Raw genomic sequence first — 24,390 nt, 5'->3', positions numbered from 1 at the left:
TTTCAACTTCTTCGCTTAAAATTGAAAATCCTTTTCGTCTTCCTATACGGCCGCTTCAACTTCTATAGCCAAGTCATCTGGACGATTCCCTGTCTCATATAACTCTTCTACATATTTCATTCATCTGTTCAGTATTTCTGGTCTCTCTGTTATTTCATTTCCGATTTCGTCCTCTATCAACCACATGGATTCGCTTTTCTTATTTGTGAAGTCCAAACATTTTACTTCACGGTACATTATATCATATCTATCCTTTCTCTCTAGATCCTCTATTTATTCACATTTCTCTTTCATCCAATCTTCCTTCGCCTTATCAGTTTCTCTTCTTTGTTCATTGCTAAGTTCCCTGTAGTTTCTTCTACATTCTTCTGTGTCAATGGTTTTCCATTTTCTCCTTTCCTCCAGCTTCTCCAATATTTTCCCTGTAACCAAGGTTTCTTAATTTTCCCACCTTCTGTATATCCTATTGTTTCTTCTGCTGTTGTCTGCATACAACAACATTGGACATAGTGCCACTGTCACACATCTGTGACACAGTGCATGAGGGTTGGCCACTAAAGGGAAACTAATAGGTGGAGCTTAAACTGAGAGGATTCAATCCAGCATCGGAATTGGGATCCGGTATGGCTTAGTGGATAGAGCGTCAGCATGTACTGTAGAGCTGAAAACCTGGGTTCAAATCCCTGTGCTGGAGAGAATTTTTCTCCACTGCACCGATCCTTCATCATATGATAACGCAGAATTCCTGCATGGAAATAGCTTATGTACTTCAGTACATCGCTATAATATTGTATGTGTATATAATCACTAACTTAGTGATTTAAGACAGCGCTCATTCCGTCAGATCCCGGCCACTTAGTCACTCGTAATGAGTACACCTCTGTACATTAGTGTGTTGGACATTGTGCCACCATCACACATCTGCGACACAGTGCATGAGGGTTGGCCACTAAATGGAAACTAAGAAGTGGAGCTTAAACTGAGAGGATTCAATCCGGCATCGGAATTGGAATCCAGTATGGCTTAGTGGATAGAGCATCAGCATGAAGAGCTGAAAACCCGGGTTCGAATCCTGGTGCCGGAGAGAATTTTTCTCCATCCACCAATCCTTCATCATATGCTTTTTGGAAGGCTTTAGGCCTGAGCAGAAGTTGCTGGAATGCTATGTTGATTGCTTTTGTTTCTCCATCGAAGCTTGTTTTGTTTTTCCCTACAGAAATAAAATAAGAGAAGAGCTCACAGTGTATTCCTGCTCCTGCTCCAAAATCTTTTTGCATAGTGAAACATCTGTATAGATTCTCAAATACTCTTTTGATGGACACCTTTCCTCTATAGATGCCAGTGTTAGCTATTTTAATGCCTATGGATGGACATCATTTGTGTTACATCATAGAGCAGAGATAGGTTAGTATTGAATTTTGTTAATCTAGAGGTTTGACAGTTGGGTAGTATGATTCAATGCTTTCTGGAATGTTAAGGAGGTGTTGGAAATTTTTTGCTATTGTGATTGATAGTGATTGAGTTTTGAGGTGTTGTTCTGGATTATTCTGGATCCAAGTGGTATTAGTCAAGTCTTTCGGTTTGGAGAAAGAGTTGGCAACCTGTTGTTGAATTTCTGATGAGATCGGAAGACTGCCTGTATATAGTTTAAAGCATAAGGTTGGGGTAGTTTTTATTGCACCACATGCAGTCTGCGTGCATTATTTTGTGCTGCTTCAAGTTTTTGTAGGGTTGACTTATTTGCTGTGGCTAGTACTTCACTACCATATTTTAATATTGATTTTACATAAGCCTTATTTGTGGTATTCAGTGTATCTTGTGCACTTCCCCATGTGGCTCCAGCTAGTCGTTTTAATAGACTTGTTCTTTTTCCAGCCTTGCTAACCATTGTGGAAATATGATTCTTCCAGTTTAATTTATTATCCATATATAATCTTAGGTATTCTGTATTTTCACTTTTTGGGAGCTGGCTGTTATTGATTATAAAGTTGTCATTGTTATGTCACATTGAAAAGAACTGGTACCGGTACATTGTTTTTTGGAGTTGATTTCCATGTTATTCTCAAGAGACCGTTTGTTAAGGGTTTGCAGCGCTCTGTTCATTGTGGTCGTTAATGTATCATGTTTTTTATTATTTTTTGCTGAAGTCCATATGATATGCCTACATTGATATTTGCCTCATTTTTTATGGTTCTTGAGAGGTAGTTTATGTGGGCCTATATGTTAAATAAGGAGGGGCTGGAGACTGCTCCTTGGCGTAGTCCTAGTTTAGTTTGTTTATAACTCTGTTTTTGCATATTTAATCTTTGTCATCCATTGATTTGTGAATTTTATTAACCATGATAGCATATTTCCTTCTATTTTCATGCTTTTTTAGTTTTGTACTAGTTGAGTTCTCGATTTTGCTTGTTCTTCTGCAAGGTACCAATTCAACCTTGCTATTATCATTATTTCTTTTATTTTTGCCATTACTGAAGTTAGTGCTATAGGTCGATAAGAACTGATTAGATTTGCTGGTTTTCCAGGATTAAGTATTGGTCCTACTACAGCTTTTCTCCATTAAGAAGAGAGTTCACTTCTGGTGTTCCAAAATTTATTATAAATTGTTAGCAATAGCTGCAGTGCTTTTGGTCCTAAATGATGGAAGTATTCTGTGCATATTGCATCTGGGCCAGGTTGTTTTCTTGTATGTATATTTTTTAAAGCTTCTTGAAGTTCACTGATCATAAAGTTTTTATAGAAAATATCAATGTGTCTGTTGGAATGAGTGTTCTTATAGAGATTCCCTTTAAGGGTTCTTTCCTTTTTTCAGTTCTGGGGACAGTTTGTGAGCAGATGAGTAGCAGGAGGTGAATTTGTTTGCTATCGTTTTATCATTGGTAAATTCTTTGTTGTTTATAAAGAAAGATTGCAAAGTTTTGGTAAGTTATTTACAATTGAGTTTGTTAATCAACTTGTGCGCTTTATACCCATCTGTTTTATAATTTAGTTTCTGAAGGAATCCGTTCCAGATTACTCTTTTAGAATATATGATTAATGATTTCATTTTTGCATCTTCTTTTCTCCAAGTTATTACATCTTTTGGTCTCTTGGAGCTTTCATCTTTTTCTCTAGCTTGGTCTCGTATCAGTTTTTGTTGAATCAGTTCACACAATACTTACTGAATAAATTAAATAACGTATTAGATAGCAGATAAGAGACGCCTTAAATATAATACACCAGGCAATGACGTAACAATATTGCAACAGTTGAATATATTGTTGCCTGCTGCTCAGAAATACAACGTAGTTTCCAATTCACATCCATTGCATGAGTGTATAATATGTGTGAAATGATTTTGAAACAGATTAATTAAATACAAGACAAATTGGAGAAAAATTAAATCTATATCTTCAATGAAGAATTACTTTGTGATCACAACTTAAATTCAGGAAGATAAAAATATCACAATAACATACGAAAACATAAGCACACACAAGATCGCATCCTCATTCAGAAAGCAGAAATACAACATAGCATACAGAACAGAAAACACATTACAAAGACATCTCAACACACAAACAACACAAACAAATAAATACAACCGCACAGGCGTATACAAGCTCACATCCAATAGTTGTGACAGTTTCTACATTGGACAGACAGGCAGATCATTCCAAACTCGATACAAAGAACACATTAAAGCAATAACCAGAGGACACAATACATCTGCATATGCCGAACACATAACTAATGCCAACCACACATACAATAACATAAATACAGACATGGAAATCCTACATATATAACCCAAAACCCAAAAACTCAACACACTAAAACAATATGAAATATACAGACAAACTAAAACACACCCTATTCAAATACTCAACACACAGATCAATTTCAGAACACACACACTATTTGACACAACTCTTCATCACATGAATGCACCCACACAACAGGCAGCGAAGTTGAGATGACGCTGAGACACAGAAGACTCTGAGGATGCTGTGAAGTAGCACCGAAACACCTGTAAGCCGCACATGCTTACATTATTAACACGAGTAAGATCGCCATTTAATTAATTATTTAGATAAAAATAGTTATATTACTTTATAAAATTGGTATAATGTTTCAATATTGTTAAATCATAATTTAATTTTTTTGCTTTAGATAATATTGTAACTTTTATTACAAATCAATAATTTAATTTTATTCTCACACCAATAATAATCACTTTCTACAATTTAATTCTACTCCCGTCAACAATGAGATTTCCACTCCTTACAGTAACACAGTATTCGTTATTGCACTCCACAGACGACAATGACAATTTACTTGGATTATTGAGAACAACAATGAACTGTTAATCTTAACTAATGTTCACAAAGCACTATTTACAAAACAGAACCGTCAGTTCTTAGTTCACAGTTCGTTTGCCTTGGCTAGTTCTTCTAGCTCTGTCACTCGAATTCACAGTATCTCGAACTCCAGACCTTCAGAGACAGTCCACTGAACTTCGAACTCAGGTCCCCCAACTGCGGTCCACTGCACTCAAACTCAGGACTTCCGGCTCCCACAGTAACAGACACAACTCAAGTCGAACCATAGTCTAATATATACTTATATATATATTTATTTGTCTATGCACTAGACTGCCTTGCTGTCCAAAACTAGCAACGACTGCAACTAACTAACTCAAGTTCACTTGTGTCTCTTCTTTTATAACCAAACCATAGCTTCGAGAAGCTACGATCTCGTGAACAATCTTCGGATGTCGAGAAGATGACGTCTTTCGATTTCTCTAGATTTCTTCCCTTAGTCGCAGGCGCATTACTTATCCCCTCTCTGCCGCAGAACAGCGTGTCGCCTCCTCTCCTCTCCATGCTGCGCGCTGCCCCGCAGTGCTCCGTGGAGCCCGTGTTGACTCTCGCGCGACCTGCCTTCTTGCAGGACGCGTGATCGATTCTCGATGTGGCTGTCACAATATTAAACCCTTTGGCATATTATACTGTATTATAGAAGTTCCCCGCTTTCGGAATTAATGGTTATCCAACACATTTTCTCTCTAATCGAGAATTAATTGGATTCTGATATTAGCATGTAGAGATGTCATCGTTTTGCTGTAATTGGAATTATCCTAAGTTCCACATGCTTTTATTCATGAATATTTTTAATTTTTATTTGCCTAAACTTTAAATTACTTCTTTGATAAAATTAATCTGTTAAGCACGGCATTATTTTCTCGAAAATTGTATTGCCACATTACTCCTTGTCAATATATTAATTTTAAGTTTCTGTAGTCCAGAAATGTGCCATTACACAATCACTTTATCGATTTAAAAATAAATTGGGATCTTAATTCAAAATTACAACATACCAATAAAAAGATCTTTAACCAATATTTTTATTCCACTACATGTTTCCTGTATTAAAAAAATTGTAATCATTTCAAATTGTGGCAGCAAATGTACTGGGTTGCATCTGTTCTAAGTTGTTTCAGTTCAAGTTGATTTTACTGCAGTGGTTCACCGAGTGAACAGGAATAGAGACAGCTTTTGCTCGACGTGCAACTGTGATAATCAGGTAATACCAATTCATATTAATACTAGGCCATGAAGACACATTAGAGACATGGAGGTAGATCATGCTTTATTAATCTCGGGACTAAAATGAAGAGATATGGTCGGCACCACACTTTGATTACCTTTTGCCTCCGGGAAGAACAAGGTATTCATCTACGGGTAGAATGATTAATCGTACAAAATCTGAAGCAGTTACTGAAAAGATTAAAAAGAAGTTAAAGTGTATTCGAGACAAAAATATTAGTTTCTCAATCATATGTAGTGTGCGAGATATGATGTAGTGAAAGTTTCAGTCTGACAGAAGAAATGCAGGAATACATCTGTGACATTATATATTTCATTCTTATGTTTTTATCACTTTTCGCGACATCGAAAGAAGTTTATTATAGTAAAGCATTATTTAAGAGACCACTTCATTTCAATTTAGGCTATTTTCATATAATAAGCGCAGGCGCCTTTATAAATAGGAGACCTCTGTATATTATTCATTCTTATCATAATATTATATGAAAGTTAATTAAAAAATAGTTTATAAATGAAGTAAAGATACCAGGAGACCGAAGTTATGGCAAGTAAGAAGAAAGGGAAACGAGAGACAGGAAAATAAGAAATAAAGAACATAATATGACTATGAATGTCACAATAAGTTCTTACCTAGTGTAACAGAATAATGCAATAAAATGAGAATGCAACTGGAAAAAGTTAATAATTGAACTAAACTTTCAATGTCCAACTTATTTTTTTATATAGAAAGGAACCATCAACTAAATAACTGCAAAGAATCTGAAGAAAAGGAATGAAGGAAATAAAGAGAGAAAGGATAAACACAGAAACAAATAAAGAAAATATAACAAGTGTAGAAAATATAGAGCCACAGAATTACTGAACAACAGAAATTTAAGAGCCTAAGATACAAAATATATGTACAAAGAAAAGAAGGTTATTTTATATCGATGGCTAAGAAGTGATACCTCGTATTAAAAAAAAAATGATCGTTCAGTGTAATTACAATATATATATATATTATTTTAATGTACCGAAGTACGTATGATATTTCCATGCAGATATTCTGCGTCATCATACGATGAAAGAGTAATGGAACGGAGAAAAATTCTCTCCAGCGCCTCCACATGTGTGGACTTCAGTCCTACGTTCATAGACATCTATGATGTAGTGCAGAGGGCAGCCACTAGAGGGAACCCAAGAGTTGGAACTTAATCTGATAATCTGAGACGATTCTGTCCGACGCCGGGGAGCGTATCCGGTGTGGCTTAGTTGATAAAGCATCAGCACGTAGAGCTGAAAACCCGGGTTCAAATCCCGGCGCCGGAGAGAATTTTTCTCCGTTCCATTACTCTTTCATCGTATGATGACGCAGAATATCTGCATGGAAATATCATACGTACTTCGGTACATTAAAATAATATATATGATATGCGTAAATCACTTCGTGATTTAAGACGGCGCTTATTCCGTCGGATCCTGGCCAACTAGTCACTCATAACGAGTGCACCTCAGCACATGTGTGGACTTCAGTCCTACATTCATAGACATCTATGACGTAGTGCAGAGGGTGGCCATTAGAGGGAACCCAAGAGTTGGAACTTAATCTGAGATGATTCTGTCCGACACCGGGGTGGGTATCCGGTGTGGCTTAGTGGATAAAGCATCAGCACGTAGAGCTGAAAACCCGGGTTCAAATCCCGGCGCCGAAAATAATTTTTCTCCGTTCCATTGCTCTTTCATCGTACAATATATTAGTTAGAATAACTACTTTATCATTTTGTTTACAAAATTGGACAGTTAACTAATATTTTGTCCCCGAGTAGAAGATCTTGCAAAGCAGAAGCATTATAAGTTTTTATACCTTGAAACTATATTTTAAACAATTTTCTGATTCACCTACAAATTCACAGATACGAGGTATCACTTATTAGCCATCGATATGTTATGTCAACTGAATGTTAAGATTCTACCTAATTCTTAGTAATAACAAATGGTTTTTGGAAGTAAACAACTGATATAGAAACAAAAAAATGTAATTACTGTATATGACAAAATTTAATTATTATAATATTATTAATTATTATGTATTTTACTACAACAGCATCTTCATGGAGCTTTCATGATCTCAGATAAGGAACGCGAATATAAATATGAGAGTGACATTGTTTCATGTGAAAGAGTGTAAAGATATTTAATTGAAAATTATAAATGAGTAAATGACAATGAAGAGCTATTGTCCACAAGGTAGGGAGGTTGGGATGAGCAGGGCGGAACTCGACATGCAGCCACCTCCACGCGGTGAGTTCTGGGTTGTTTCGTGTCATAATGAAAAAGCAAAGATCTGCATTTTTAATTTAAATACATCAATTTTAATTATCTATAATAATTATAAAAACTCTACTGAAAGAACAGTTTTTTTTTTCATATAACACTGTATAAACAAACCAGTGGCGTCACTAAATCGACACATACTTTCTCATTGAATGTTTCACTACTTTACAAAAATGCATATCATTTGTCACATTATTAATGAAAATGATGGTGTTACCATTTATAGATTTTTCTCTTGCACTAGAATTCGAGAGACATGTGTAACTGAAATAATTGTAGTAAGCACCCAAATCATCAGATGAAAGTTTGTATTCTGGATTATTGATACATGTAAATAAATTAACAAATACTTGTATTAATGTCCAGTATTTTTTTATTTACTAAAATTATCACTTCAAGTGATGTAAATGTTAACATAAATTTACGAAGGTATTTGAAAAGTAACGCCTCCTTTTTTTTTTGTCACTGTGAATATACTGTAGTTAAAAATATGTGATAGTACATTGCATTCAGTGAACATTCTGCTCTCACTGACGCAAGTTTCATATCTCTGCTCTGAGTTATAATCTGAAACATGGCGGCATGTACCAGTACAATGTTGGTGCATCTCAAGCAGCGTGCTGTGATCGAGTTTTTAACAGCAGAAAATGTGTCCCCGATAGACGTTCATTGGAGATTGAAGACTGTTCATCGTGATCAATATGTCGACATCAGTACTGTCCGATGTTGGTCTGCTTGTGCCCGTAATGAACCTGGTGCAACTCTCAACTTGTATGATAAAAGTCGCAGTGCATACCACGTACTGCAACTGATGACACTAATCGGAATCGTATCAGTGAAATCATTACAGCGAATCGTTGCATAACGCAGGAATACTTGTCAATCCAGTGTGGCGTATCAAGGGAGCATGTGTAGGCAATAATTTCAGAACTGGGATTCCGGAAAATTTACGCATGATGGGTGCCTCGAAACAGAAGAAATTGAACATTTGCAACAATTGCTTCTGTGCTACGAACGGGAAGACGACGAATTCTTAAAGAACATTGTCTCAGGTGACGAAAGCTGGGTACACCACTTAGATCCCGAAAACAAGAGGTCATCAATGCAGTTCCGCCACAAAGGATCACCTGCACCCAAAAAGTTCAAGTCTGTTCCACCAGCAGGCAAACTCATGCTTACAGTCTTTTGGGATATTCAAGGTGTGGTGCTTATAGAATTCATGCCTAAAGGCACTGCCATTAATTCTATAAGGTATTGTGAAACCCTAAAGAAACTGAAAGCACGAATTCGAAGGGTTCGTCCAGGTATGGATCAGCCCTTCCTACAGCATGAGAATGCTCGTTCGTACACCAGTGCAATGGTAACAGAACACATTCAGCGTCTTGGTTTCGCTGTTGTTGATCATCCTCAATATAGTCCCGACCTGGCGCCATCAGATTTTCATCTGTTCCCAAAACTTAAAGAACACCTGAGAGGATAGCTCTTTGATTCTGACGATGCAGTGCAGACAGAAGTGAGGCTGTGTCGGTCGTCAGTGGCGGTATCAAGAAACTGGTCATTCGTTGGGAGAAGTGTATTTATCGCCAGGACGATTATGTGGAAAAATAAAACAACAGGTAAAAACAGTAAGGTTGTAGCAAGTTACCAGTTTTGTTTCACTCAAAGAACTATAAAACTTTTCACATAAAACATTAGGAAGCATTACTTCTTAGCACGTCCTCGTACATTAGCCATCCTCGGTGATCTTGCTGTTACCATGATTCGTGATCGAGACTGTAGATTTTAAAAAGTGGCAAATTCGTAATAATGGTTTCTTCAAGAAGAAAAGCAAATGCGGAGGGTGTATAATGGAACACGTAAACCAGGCATGTCAAAAACGAGGCACTGAATGTGCAGTATATGTGCACGGGATCGTCTGTCTGTGCAGATTGCGTCATTCACGCGCTGCTCTTACCAGTTCTTAGCTGGAGGGGTGTACAAGAATCTATTCTGCGCTTCTGGTGTTGGATTAAAAATTAAAGTTAAATTACTGGAAGTATATCAACATGATACAGTGACGTGATGTGGAAAATTTGTCATATTTTTCCAGAAAATGTTTCCGTCTTTCCAAATAGTTTCTTCCTTGCTCCCTTACAATCTCAAGAGCCTCAAGGTATTCCTCGCTCAGTAGTTTCATAACTTAACAGCTTATCAAAATGGAAGTCGTAAGTCGTTTAACCTTTGACGGCAGTGTGAGAAGAAACTCACGTTTGCCTTGCCTTGGCAATAGGCCTACTGATTAAGAAATAAGCGTTGTCGAATATATTCTGAAAACTTTACTAACCTAATCTAAACTGTCACAACATTATCAGCTGTCCACACCTGTGGAGTAACGGTCAGCGCGTCTGGCTGCGAAACCAGGTGGCCCGGGTTCGAATCCCGGTCGGGGCAAGTTACCTGGTTGAGTTTTTTCCGGGGTTTTCCCTCCCCAACACGAGCAAATGCTGGGTAACTTTCGGTGCTGGACCCCGGACTCATTTCACCGGCATTGTCACCTTCATATCATTCAGACGCTAAATAACCTAGATATTGATACAGCGTCGTAAAATAACCAAATAAAATAAAAATAAACCATTATTAGCTTGACATGGGCTGATGAATCCTACCGTTTTAAAATAATTATTAGCTATATTTGATTCAGGAAAATTTAATAATTATTTTCTATGATTCCTGATTTCTCGTCTTCGTTATGTCTGCGGACTCACTTTATTTTTCGTAACGCGTTCACATTCACAGGTCAATCATTCACCATACTCAAAACAAGAGTAAAGTTCTACATTGTACTCAATGTGGTTTGTGATTTTCTAAGAAAATTAATTATTTTCAAATCCTGATCGCTTTTGAATTGTGCGTGTACAGTTTTTTGAGCGAATGTAATACAAAAGTACGCATTGAGTAAATGGTAGTATTTGAGCAGCAAATAATTGATCCACCTATCAGAATACTATGTAGTCATAATGTAGTTATAATAATTAATAATAATAATACAAATAATAATAATAATAATAATAATAATAATAATAATAATAATAATAATAATAATAATAATAATAATAATAACAAAAAGTAAAAATTCACGTCTGAAAAAACAGACTGCTCTCAATGTGTTCCAAAATAAACTATAATATAATATAGTAAGCTAAACATTGAAAATGTTACCCTAAAATCAATTAGCCTTGGAATGATATGTCATACAATTAGGCCTACACATTCCTTTAATAAAGATTAAAAAAAACACACAACATTTGAATTATTAAGTGAACTAAAATTAACATCTCTCTTAGAAAAAAGTTTCAAATTGATCTTTTAAGAATTTTTACTACTGTAAATTTGAAGATACAATGAAATACAAATTACGTATTGTGAACACAGTATTTACTGGTCCGACTTGGATGGGGATGCTTCATTATCAGGCACAATGTTTACTTTTGCAGATACTATTCTTTCTATATCTGGCACTATTTTATTAGCTGTAGAAAGTCTCACTACAGAGCGGAGATTTTCGTCTGAAAGTCGGGCTCTCTCTCCATATTTATTTTGCTTTATCAGAGAAAAAAACTGTTCGCAAGTGTAAGTGCTGGAAAATATAGTAATCATTTCTGCTGCAAATCTATGAAATTGTGGGTAGCGTGTTCGTTCAAGTGCCTTGTAAAATCCAGTGATATCTTTATTAATGTAGATTTTTTTAAGTTCTGAATTACATTGTAAGTCGATTAGTTCAAGTTGCAAACTGGAAGGAACGTCCAAAGGCTTTGCAGAGTATGGCATAGTGAAGAGTTCCAACTTCAATTGCAGTGCCTCCAAGTCATCAAATCTATTGTCATATTCATCTTTCACACTGCTCAAAATGGTTATGTATTTCTGGACGTCCACTCTTGCATTCAGCGACTGAAGATAGGGAAAATGGGTAAAATTGTGATTCTCTATTTGTGTTTTCCACAAGGAAATCATAAGTTTAAATGCTTTCACTGCATCATTAATATCACAAATCAGTTTATATTTCCCTTATAGTTTTAAGTTTAAATCATTCAAATGTTTCGTGAGGTCCACCAAGAAAGCGAAGTCCTGAACCCATGTAGGATCGTCTAATTCAGGAATATTTTTGCCCCTCCCAAGCATAAATTCCGAAATGTACTCTCTCAAATTAAAAAAAATCTTTCGAGAGTTTTTGCGCGACTTAGCCACCGAACTTCACAATGACATGGAACATCCATGTAGTCACTTTCAATTGATTGCAAAAAACCCTTGAATTGTCTGTGATTTAGAGCATGAGACCTTATGAAATTTACACACTTCCATCACATGTTTAATATTTGCACGTTTAGCACATAAGGCTTCTTGGTGGATAACACAATGAATAGCTATTATGTTACGTTTGAAATTATTTAATTCAAGATGCCGTTTTAATAGTCCTACGAAACCTTTCTTCTCTCGAGTCATGGAAGGGGCACCATCAGTTGTGACGGACGTTAATTTATCCAAAGACAGCCCTACACGTTCAATGGATTTTACGATTCCGTTGAAAATATCCTCACCCGTTGTTGTATTTTTCAGAGGAATTAAGTCTAAAAATTCCTCCGTAATTTCTAAGTTTTCATCCACTCCTCTAATAAATACAACAAGCTGAGACGTATCACATACGTCAGTGCTCTCATCAGTAGCCAGCGAAAAAGAAAGGAAATTATTACATAGGCTTTTCAATTGACGTTCTGAGTCTTCGGCAAGATCGTTTATTCTGCTAGATACAGTACTTCTCGACAAAGGTATCGAGCTGTATTTCTTAACTTTCTTAGGGGACATTATATTCACTGCATCGGTAATACACTCTTTAATGAATTCCTCTTCTGTAAACGGACGATATTTCTTTGCGATTTTCAAAGATAATTCCCAACTAACACGTAAGCAGCTTTCATGATAATTAGGTTGTAAGTCAACAGTGTTAGTAGCATTCTGAAAGCAATTAATATAGACTAATTAGCAATTATTAACGTTTATTTAGTTTATGTCTAAAAGTATAAATAAAGTGTAGAAAATTATACAAAATATTTAAGTCCTCTAAATTGTACTTACGTCTTCTGAAAGGTGAGAAATCAATTTTATCCTCTCTTCGCCTTGGTAACTTTTATAAACCACTTCATGGTGCAGTTCATAATGCCGCTGAACATTGAATTTCTTACATACCATTTGTTTCTTGCAGACTAAACACTGTGCATCTCCACGATATTCTGCACTGAGAAACACATAGCGCCAATCTGGATTGAATTGACTGGAGGATTTCCGTTTTTCTGGGTTGCAGGACATTGTGTTCCTGGAACGATAACTTATCTGCTACTGCAGGTCCGAACTGTACAGCCCTGTCGCGCTCCCCTCCACGCCGATTCACTCCCTCCAGGTAGGGGAATAGGAAACGCACAGTGCACAGAGACCGCTGCACAATGTGCGCGATTGCACAATGTGCAGGGTTTTGACATGCCTGACGTAAACGAACCCGATCCATGTGAAGAGAGCTCCAGGCAATAGAAGTGGACCACTTTCCACTCACACATAAAAATTCAAAACTGCATAATGACCCACACCAGTAGCCTCAGTTCACATGAGCTTCTCCCACTCTTCACCTCTCAATGTATCCATTTATAATACACATTCCTTGAGTGGTTGCCTCACACTTAAGAATATTGTGTTTATGTCAAAAGTTTCTAATCCTATAATAATGAAATGCTGTTTACTAAGGTTCAAGACTATCTGGCTTGACTTGGTGAGAGGTGGATTTTTTGTGATTTTGGGCAAAATTTGCAAAGAAAATAGATATAATTCTGCTCATAAAAATTCATTTCTCTGAAACATAGTGTCTAGGGCATTATGGGTAGCTTATTTGAAAGCTTGAAAAACAGACACTTGGTAATGTCCATAAATAATGTGTATATTATTTGAATGTCCATAAAATGAGGCCTACTAACAAACCGTCAAAATAACGTAAATCCCACAAAAGAAATTGGCAGAAGTAGGATGTACTAGTTATAACCTATATTTTAATAAGTAGGGACCGGATTTTTATGTAATTACATATTATATTCCTTTCAACCTAACCGTATATAAATAACAAATCTTTGCGAATCTTGTAATTACCATTGATATATTAAAATTTGATACTACATATTTTTACATACCCACATTACATATTATGGCTTGGTATTACATAAATCTACATATTTAGGGGTTTTATTCATTTTTACTTCTTTAAAAGGGGAAAAAAAACTTCTTCTTTACAATTTGAAATATACAGATTTAAAAAGCCTTTTTACCTACCCCAGAAAGGATATATTTCGGGACGAAACATAACGTACTTAGTTCCAGAAAGTAATAGAGGCACTCACCCCATACCGCTTACTGTAAATATGAGTGAACAAAAGACAATCTTCCTCATACAATTACCTTGTATTGTAAAAATCACTCAGAAAGTAGCGTTGCCTTCATGCGTGGAGTGGGACGAGGACGACATGATTTGTCTCGAACTATAATTGTTCTGCACACGTCTTAACAAGCCGTTCCCATGCAATTTGCAACCTTACCCACCCTCTTCCTAATCATTCCAGGGAAACCCCGTATCAATTCTGGCAGGAGCCGCAATAAAGTAACCGACTTCTGAAAAGAAGCTGAAGTAAAGGAACAAACTGGAAAGATGTTGAAAGATTAAAATAAATAGCTTTTCAGGTTATTGCTTGACCTCTTTTCTTTAAATTTAGTAGACCTATACGGAAATGGGATTTTCCGGCTGGAAAAATCCTACCCTTCTGAATGAGACAGGAATGTCACTTTTCAAACAACAGACTGTAAATGCCTATAATTTGAAATTTTGGTAGATACTTTGTTTCTTACAGGGAGCAGCTGAAATGCATGTATCCCACATCTCCTATTTTCTCCTAATCCAGTAAAGCGAAACAGTGCTTGTAGTTTTGTTATGTCATTCACTTCACTCAGTTCTCTAGTTTTAGTACTTACAGCAGAGCGGGTAGAAGAGAAAGTGACGTTACTTCCTCTACTTCAGTGGTTCGTCGCCGAGTGGCGCTAGTTCTGTTTTCCGTCCGCAGTTTCAGGATCGCTATTCGAGCGAATGCAAAAGGTTTTTAAAAATAACCCATTAGATAAGATTGTATTGTAGAGTACTTTGTTACAATATTTTACTTGTTTAAAAATGTAATATTACTACATTAACAAATTGTGAGTTATGTAACACAACCCTGAATAGTAAATATAATAATTAACTGAAAAATGGAACATAGTGGCGGCTTCAGCCAGAAATACGCAAAAAAAAAGTACAGCTTCGCAAAACTGAACATTTTTATGGCATTATAAAGTACGCATTGACATGAAATTATAGTTTTTTACACACAAGAAAGAATGTAATATAATGAAGGATACACTTTATTTTCACCAATAGTTTTTACCTACTGTTTAGTCATTCAATTGCAGTTGTATCTGGTTTATACGTAATTCATGAGAACAAGAAATATTACGTGCAACTTTGACTCATACATTAAGCTTCGATATTATATCTATGCTAATGTAAGTTCTGATCTTTTGAAATACCTAGGTTATTTTGTGTTTGTAAAATTAAAAGAATTTGATAGCACTGTATTAACTAGTTGTATGCTACTTATTGGAGAATATTAAATTAACAACTTTTCCATGAGATCTATTACTTTCTCATATGCTCGATTAGAAACCTCGTATGATGTGAAAACGTAATAAACAAATATAATAAAATTGTAAACCAGGTTATATTGTCGCCTAGACGCAAAGTAGCATTATACTGTACTTTTGTTACCGAAATAACTTTTACGTTAATTACGACTAAAGTGCTATTATTAAAAATAATATAATTAATAATTAAACATGTATATTTAATGAAGTAGAAGCTAGGTGCTTGGGTTCAATTAGGAGTTCACAATTAGCACTTGAATACAGTACATTTTTTAACTGGCACATAGATTGAAAAATGTTCAGATGTAGAAAGTCTATTGTGATCATCACAAGATAATCATTTTCTAATTCCAAAATGTCGCTCTAGAGGATCCTGGTTAAATTTTTCTGTGAGAATATATTTAAATCTGCTATTCCACAAGAATTAATATATTTCGTGAGTGCTCTGCATTGTCACTCTAAATAATTCAAGGATTCTTTCTTAGGTAAACGTGATCTTTGTATTGCCAGTTACGTGTAATATATTTTATGCTCGTCCATGCCGAAATGTAGTAATTATACACCTGGTAGCAGTCCTTTAATGCATGTCATTAAAGTACACCTACTCATTAAAGTACAGGTGTTCAGCCAATGACAAGTTAGCTTACAGGTGTTCAGCCAATGACAAGTCAGCTTTGTACCGTTATAAAACCGCAAGTATCGAATTCTCGGATATGCAATCGAAAGAGAATTAGCGAAAAGTCACGGAGGCTGGAAATCCAATACTGTCGCAGAAGGTTATGTTCTGTTACTATAATAATTAGCGTTAATTGTAAATAATATTCAAATAAATTCAATTTGTCATCTCGTTTTTCAATGTCTAATTTAATTTCAATGTTATATCAAAGTTAATATTTAGTTTACTCTGTAGGTTCTTATAGGCTATCAAGGTCAATGTGGACATCTGTTCCTCGGAAAAAATCAATACTTTCGCGTCTGCGCACATCTCACAATTTACGAGGTATTGCTCAAGGTCAGTTAGATACAAATAAAATGAATAATTTCAAGTTAGAAATACGGTCGAGCATAAAAAGTCGTATGAAACTCGCCTATAATGGTAATTAAGAAGCTCGTATGAAAATTATGAAACTCGCTTGCACTCGTTTCATAAACATCCATACTCGCTTCTTAATTACTATCATTATAGGCTCGTTGCATAATGTACTATTCTAAAATCGTGTAATGCTAGGATCCTTTGTTCAGGGCAGAGGGGGGAGTCTTTGAGTCAGCGTATCTGCAAGGCCGTTCATTCACCTTGTGAATTCTTTTGTATTTTCACTTCCCTCGAACTCATCACAGCTTATGACTCTAAACAATGTATCGATTTTCAAAAACTCACACTAAACAGCTGAAATGCTGATCTGGGGTTCATTCGCTACAAGGAATTACGGTCAATGTAACTAGACATAATTTTGGGCATTCAGGTGTGGAGTAATGGCACATAAATGCACACAAGCGCAAGATTAGCTAAAGTGTTCTTCTGATTTTCGGGTGTCACATCCAATTATTTTCTTGCTCGGATATTTAATGATGATGTATCAACTACTAGCCACCAGCGTGGCTCAGTCGGTTAAGACGCTAGCCTGCCGGTCTGAAGTTGCGCTCGGGCGCGGGTTCGATTCCCGCTTGGGCTGATTAACTGGTTGGGTTTTTTCCGAGGTTTTCCCCAACCGTAAGGTGAATGTCAGGTAATCTATGGCGAATCCTCGGCTTTATCTTGCTATCACCAGTCTCATCGACGCTAAATAACGTAGTTGATACGGCGTCGTTAAGTAGCTAACTAAAAAAAATCAACTATTTGGTTATTTAGCGTCAATAGAATTGGTCATAGCTAGATGGTATTTGGTAAGTGTACATTGTTATGAGAAAGGATTGATTTCCACTTGGTTGAATATTTTCTCTTCTCTTCTTATTTTAAGATATCGAGGCAAGTTTGGGAAAATATGTGTTATGGCATACGGTTTTGGTCGCCAGTTCTTGTGTGGAAGTCATGTCTTTACCGACATAATAAATTTTTCGGCTCTTACAATCAAAACCTCAGAAAAATGGATATTACAGATATAATAACGAGCATACAGTTTTCTGTCTTCGTGGAATTGCTCTACACCAGTTCTAAAAAATAGTCTAGGCTTTGGGTGGATTAAAGAAACGTCTCTTCCTTACAGATTATATGATCGGATTTACATCAAAAACAAAACAATTAGGCTTATTACTACTCTCTCACATAAACGGCACAATAAAAATCACCCGAACACCACAAGAAATAATCTCTTTAATTCCATAGCAGAACGAGTTCTACCTGCTCTGTCCACAGTATTAAGAGGAAAACTGCAGTCTTAGAGTGATCGCCACGCCAATGTTTCGCTCAGTTGCCGTGGCGACACTAGCATAGACAAATAAATAGACACTAGGGGGTTTAAAAGTCTCATTAGACCCTTGCCGAGTTACCACACTTCCTTCGGCAGCAAATCGCGTATATACACAACACATCTTCGCAAATCCACCGAACACAAACAGCAGAACAACACTAGAGAAACTCCTCTACAACTACCACCAGCCCCAACCACCAAACTAAAACACACAAACAAAACCGCAAACACGTGTTGGAAATTTGAATACTGTCTGAGAGGACACACAACAGCAACAGAGAGGCTGATCAATAAAATAACACTACACCATGACATTCAGACGCTTCTGCCACCGGAAGGGGAAACTTAAAAATCTAAAAAAAAAATGTATGTATGTACATATGTATGTATGTATGTATGTATGTATGTATGTATGTATGTATGTATGTATGTATGTATGTATGTATGTATGTATGTATGTATGTACAGTGTTCTGCCCAAGAGCAGGTCTTTAACTGCAAACCCAGCATTTCCCATTCTTCCCAATTTCTTGCTTTCCTCTTAATCTCCCCATATAATACCTTAATGTTGTCTATCAACTGATATCTTTTACCTCGAACTCTTGTTCCGTTCACCATTCCTTAAGTATCGCAAATTAACAAATTACGGCTACACCAAAATAAAAGGAATCAATTACTGCATTCACACACCTACTGGCACTTATGCCAGAAATAGCGTCATATATGTAAATATATATTTATTATTATTCATGTACAATGGCTGGAGAGGGCATCCTGCGCGTATAAGACCCTAAAACGGCCTCTGCCTCAAAGCCAGTAAAGTCAATAAACAACAACAACCACACTTTCTATTCTAAACGCTCTGCTTACAGTATTGCGCGATGGACGAAGCTTTCACTACAGATGGAAAAATAGTAATGTGTCAAGTGTGCGGTAAAAAAGTCGGGTGATCTATGAAATCGCAACTGGAGAGTCTTATCTAACCTATACCTGCCAAATATTGATATTAAATATTTTCATGATTTTACATATTTTGGTACATATTCAGCTTATTTTTCTTACATAAATATGTACATATTTCACACCTTGATATTACATAAAATTCCGGTCTCTATTAATAAGGTTATTGATAAATTTATTATATAATATTAATGTAGCCTACATATAAAGTGCAATAGATTTCCTTTAACGGCACATTCAATTTATACAATTTGATGTTTTCTAGCAGTCAACATAAGCGTAAGTACTGAAACATTAGTGTCGCCATATATCGCTTAATTGCATCTTACTAATCTGTATTCCAATTTGGTGTGATATACCTATCATTCCCCTCCTTCTAAAATTAACCTTCCATACAACGTCTCTATAGTATCGTTGCAGTAAACTTATTTTATCGGGTACTAATTTTTAAACACTGGTCATATCATCAAAATGTCCCCTCCCGATGCCGAATGAACCTGCAACTTTCGCCTGTAGAGTATATCGCCTTGCTACACACCTAAAGCAGAGAAGTTGCCGACACATCAGAAGTTTAGACTAATATTTATTAGTCCAGATTATGTTAAAATAGTGTGTGAAAGAGGGCAACTTTAATCCAATTCACTGTTTTATTTCTATTATCTCACTTTTACCATTCAGAATTGTAACCGCTATTTCATTGTTTAGTAAAGGCTCTATATAACATTGAGATGGGATCCCACCCATTATCGCTGTTTTCCATAATATATTATTATCAACTCTATCATCAAAAGCCTTGTTTTTTTAGTAGGTTATTTACGACGCTGTATCAACATCTCAGGTTATTTAGCTTCTGAATGAAGTGAAGGTGATAATACCGGTGAAATGAGTTCGGGGTCTAACACCGAAAGTTACCCAGCATTTGCTCGTATTGGCTTGAGGGAAAACCTCGGAAAAAACCTCAACCAGAAAAACCTGCCCCGACCGGAATTCGAATCCGGGCCACCTGGTTTTGCGGCCAGACGCGCTAGCCGTTACTCCACAGATGTGGACCAAAAGCCTTGTCATAATCTATAAAAGCGAAATGAATTGGAAAATTAAATTCTCGTATTTTCAGTCAATTGTGTGAAGGTGAAAATACAATATGAGCATGTTCTCATCTTCCTGGTTACATCATCAGCTTCTAATACTACCAAGGTTGCCAGACTAAGGACACGTAACCGTCGTAAGAACTTATGAAAATTGTCGTACTTCAGCATACAATTGAAGGACTCCCTGCAAAAAGAGGTGTGGCTTCGCTTTTCTGGTCAAATTAATCTTTTGCTTGTTTCATATGTTAAAAAATATGCTCGATCTTTTAGTGCAAGAACGGTGTGATTCTGAGCATTTGGTAATAAGTTACAGTGGAATTGGAGCTGAGCTCCCAATTGTTGCGTTGAAAAAATGTGATAACTCCTGGAGCTATATACGGACGTGGACAAATTATTAGACTAAAACGTTTTTCTTGGAAACATAATATAATTCGTCATATCAACTATCAGTATAATTGACAGAGTCTCTATTGTTGTAAATATGATTCTTTACATCTTCTAGTATATTTTTCCAATGCTTAAGTATATTTTGTCTGGCTATGCTGGTATTACTGGTGTTTTAATTATGTACTGCAGAGTATATCCAACGGTCTGTTCTCCCATGGCCTGCAAGAAGACCGGACGTGAACGAAATTGAAAATCTGTGATCTATACTGTAGAAGAAAGTAAACAAAAAGAGGCTTACAACAAAACGTGAACTCGTTTAAGCATTGGCTGATATCTGACTGATGCTGATATTCAAAGAATGTGTCAAACTTTGGTTTCCAGCATCCATAACAAAAGCATCGTGTTAATAAAGAATAAGGGAATGTTCACAAAATATTAGTAACCTCCAGACTCAATTTTCTGTTCATTATTTCTGTGCAAATAAATTTTTGTTCATTATTTCTGCAGATAAATACAGCTTTGTTGCACATATAATTCATTTAATTTAATAATAATTTGTCCACGTCTGTATATAGTCTAATAGAGTGTAAAAAATTACGAACACGGACATCAAGGTATGATAGATCATTTAAATACAAATCGTTCTAACATAGGAACCATGGGTCTATCTTGAAATGTTAATGGGCCAAATGCAAAAATGTAAAGTAAATCAACCATTTATGCAGCATTTGCAACCTTCCTAATAATCTTTAATTGTCATACAACATATACTGTGCAGTACTATCATAACAGCCCTTTAAATCTACGCTCTTAACGAGATTTATCATTAACAGGTGGCCTGCCTCTAATCACAGAACATGCTTTTATAATCTTAGTAATGTGCGTTGCCTATGGAAACGGCGTACTCACTGCCATCGTGATCTAGACCAGGCCGTAATGCAGGTTGTGTGACGTCATTCGATGAGTAGGGCTTTTCTATTTGAGTATACGGAGCTGAGAGAAAGATATTACTTTATAGCGTGTCGGCGCTCAATTTTATTTAGTGTAATGTGTGTATAAGACCCCTTCACACTTCTTATTGCATAATATGTTGCAGAAATAATTACAAAACTGTGTTATTTTAATGTGAACGGAGTTTTACATGGTAACATAACCTGGTTGCATCAACATTTTAAGTTTGGAATGGAAGCTATTTTGAGATTTAATAAAGAATAATTATTTATATTGTGATTTTAATTTAGCACGTCTACCTTCCTTACTTGTAGGTACAAAATTTACCACAGTCCCTCCTATGAAATTAGTGTATGTACAGTTGTGTGTTAATCTGGTAGGTTAGATAAATACAATTCATTACAACCCAGTAAAGTAGGGAACAAATAAATAATACAATTAAGTTTTTATTCAATGTAATATGTGCATAAGTTCCATTTATGTGTTGCATAATGTGGCAGGAATAATAAATAAAACTGTGTTATTTTTATGTGAAGAGAATTTACCATGTTAACATAACCTATCTGCGTCAACATTTTAGGCTTAAGTTGAGAACGAAAACGGTTTTGAGATTTAATAAAGAAGAATATATTTTTAGGATAAACTTCAGAACACGGTTACCGTCCTTACTTATAGGTAGAAAATTCACCACAGTCCCTCATATGAAATGTACATACGTTATATTACTTAGTAGCGCTGAGGTATAGTTCCGGTAATTTCTGAACTGAAAACAGTTGAATTTATTTTTTGTGGAGATGCATTTGATCCTATAAGCAAGGCATATTAAAATCCTGAACGAACCGAACTAATTTGTATATGCAAGATGTATGAATACGAAAGGAACTACCTTAGCGCTAGTTTAGCCCTAGTAACATATTAAACTAATCAGACTTCAGACTGGAGTACCGTCTGAAACGAATAAATACAATTGAAGTGTAGACAAATTGCATTTATAAGTTATACGTAGCGTTATGCTTAATTATAATGCATAATTGCGAATATGGAAATAAGGCAAGTGCTGATAGAATAAACGGTAATTTCCTAGAAGACGGGCAAAATCCAACATGGCTGACGAAAACTACCAAAACGTTCTGCCAACTATGAAGTTCAAATGTCACCAGACATCACAAAATCAAAGATGGAAAATCAAACATATATACATATTTTTAAAGGAGAACAAGCCCTTCAAAAAATGAAAATATGTTTAATTTTTCATCTTTGATTTTATGGTGTTTGGTGGGATTCGAACTTCATAGTTGGTAGTACTTTTCTGGCAGTTTTCGTCCGCACTTTACCCCCACAAATCACTAAAACACAAAACAAAACAATAATTTATCACCTCAAACAAAATTCAATCCTCATTGACGTCTTCAATGACAACCACTTCACTTCCATTATGACACAGGCTTCAAGGCAATCTAAACTTAAACCATGCAGCCAACAAAGAACTAAACTACAGTCAAGTTCACATAAATAACCATGTATTTACACAAAATGAAATTCTCTTTGAACTCTTATTACACCTTAACTTGTAACAGAAAACAGAAAATAATTCCTTGGAAGCATAGGAACAGTTTTCTTCTCAACAATCGACACAATGCTTATTCACCAGCGAAAGAATAAACCAAAATCACACATCTTTCACAGATATCATAAAATGACAAACTGTCAATAACTTTGGCCATCAAACACAATATAACACCACTCACATCAAACAACCAAGAACAACTTACTGACGTCATATCCATTCAAAATTAACGAAAATTCTAGAACAAATGATGACAATCAAACTGAAGGAAAATCACAAAATGACAAACGTCCAATAGCTTTAGCCAGCAAAACAGTATAACAACACTCACGTCAAACAACCAAGAACAACTGACAAAGTCATTACCAATTCAAAATTAACAAGAATTCTAGAACAAATGACAACTATAACCAATCAAATTGAAACAACATCACGGCGACACCTAGTATAAGAACCTAGAACTAACATATAAAAGTCACTAAAAGATCACTAACATTTAACTCTAAAGTAAAAAGTTGGTAATACTTAATACATCCAACCAGGTGCCCGTCTTCTATGAATTTACCGAATAAACATAACCTATAACTTCAACACATTAAAATATGCGTGCGATGCAACTGAAAACTGTTGAAACGTGCATAAATGAATGTGCAAGAATTTCGTAATGAAGCATGAGTGCTTTATTTCAACTAATTATAATTCTAGATACTGTAACAGTAATGAAAACTATAGGGTATAATTTTTCGTAATATACTATATGTATCTCGTTTTTAGTTCAAATTGTGTATATTATCAAACGTCGTATTATTTACTCGTATAATGTAGGTTATTCACAAATAAAAAGGGCGCAATAATTTAAATTTAATAAGACAAATACGGTAAACTAGCAATAATGGATTAGACAGGAGTAACATCGGTAACGCTGCACTTAGGCCTAATCACAACTTACTTCACATGCCAGTCAATGTTTCACTTTCACGTATATATTATTACACATATTTAGCCTACTGTTTATAAGACCAAAATTTCACTTAACCACATAAGGACGCAATATTTAATCGAAATAAAGGCAGGTATTACACATACGAACTCTGCCTGCAACAACGTAATTTTCACACCAAAAATAATATTATACCTTAAATTGCAAGTAAATTGTGTCTCAAGTGTCTCACAATCACTGTTTAAAATTTTACTGACGCAATTACACTGCATTTCAGAGAAATATATGTTATTCCTTATGCACTGCAACTAATTCATATGGTTGAAAGACCGCCTTTCGCGATCGGCTGTTAAGCGAGTCACGTGGTCTGCCTTACGGCCTGTATTAGATCACGATGGCAGTGGCGTACTCATCGAGAACACGTTCCAACCTGAGCGGTTGTTATAACC

The 24,390-nt window shown here is 35.8% G+C and overlaps 1 non-coding gene across 1 annotated transcript; it reads left to right on the top strand.

Moving 5' to 3' along the window:
* The first annotated feature begins 1,012 nt into the window (after positions 1-1,012).
* On the top strand, positions 1,013-1,084 carry TRNAF-GAA (transfer RNA phenylalanine (anticodon GAA)). Its single transcript has one exon. It is a non-coding gene; the product is annotated as a tRNA-Phe (tRNA).
* The last annotated feature ends 23,306 nt before the right edge of the window (positions 1,085-24,390 follow it).

Source organism: Periplaneta americana, chromosome 3 (genome assembly GCF_040183065.1).
Source record: "Periplaneta americana isolate PAMFEO1 chromosome 3, P.americana_PAMFEO1_priV1, whole genome shotgun sequence".
NCBI lineage: Eukaryota > Metazoa > Arthropoda > Insecta > Blattodea > Blattidae > Periplaneta > Periplaneta americana.
This window is presented reverse-complemented; position numbering and strand designations above follow the sequence as displayed.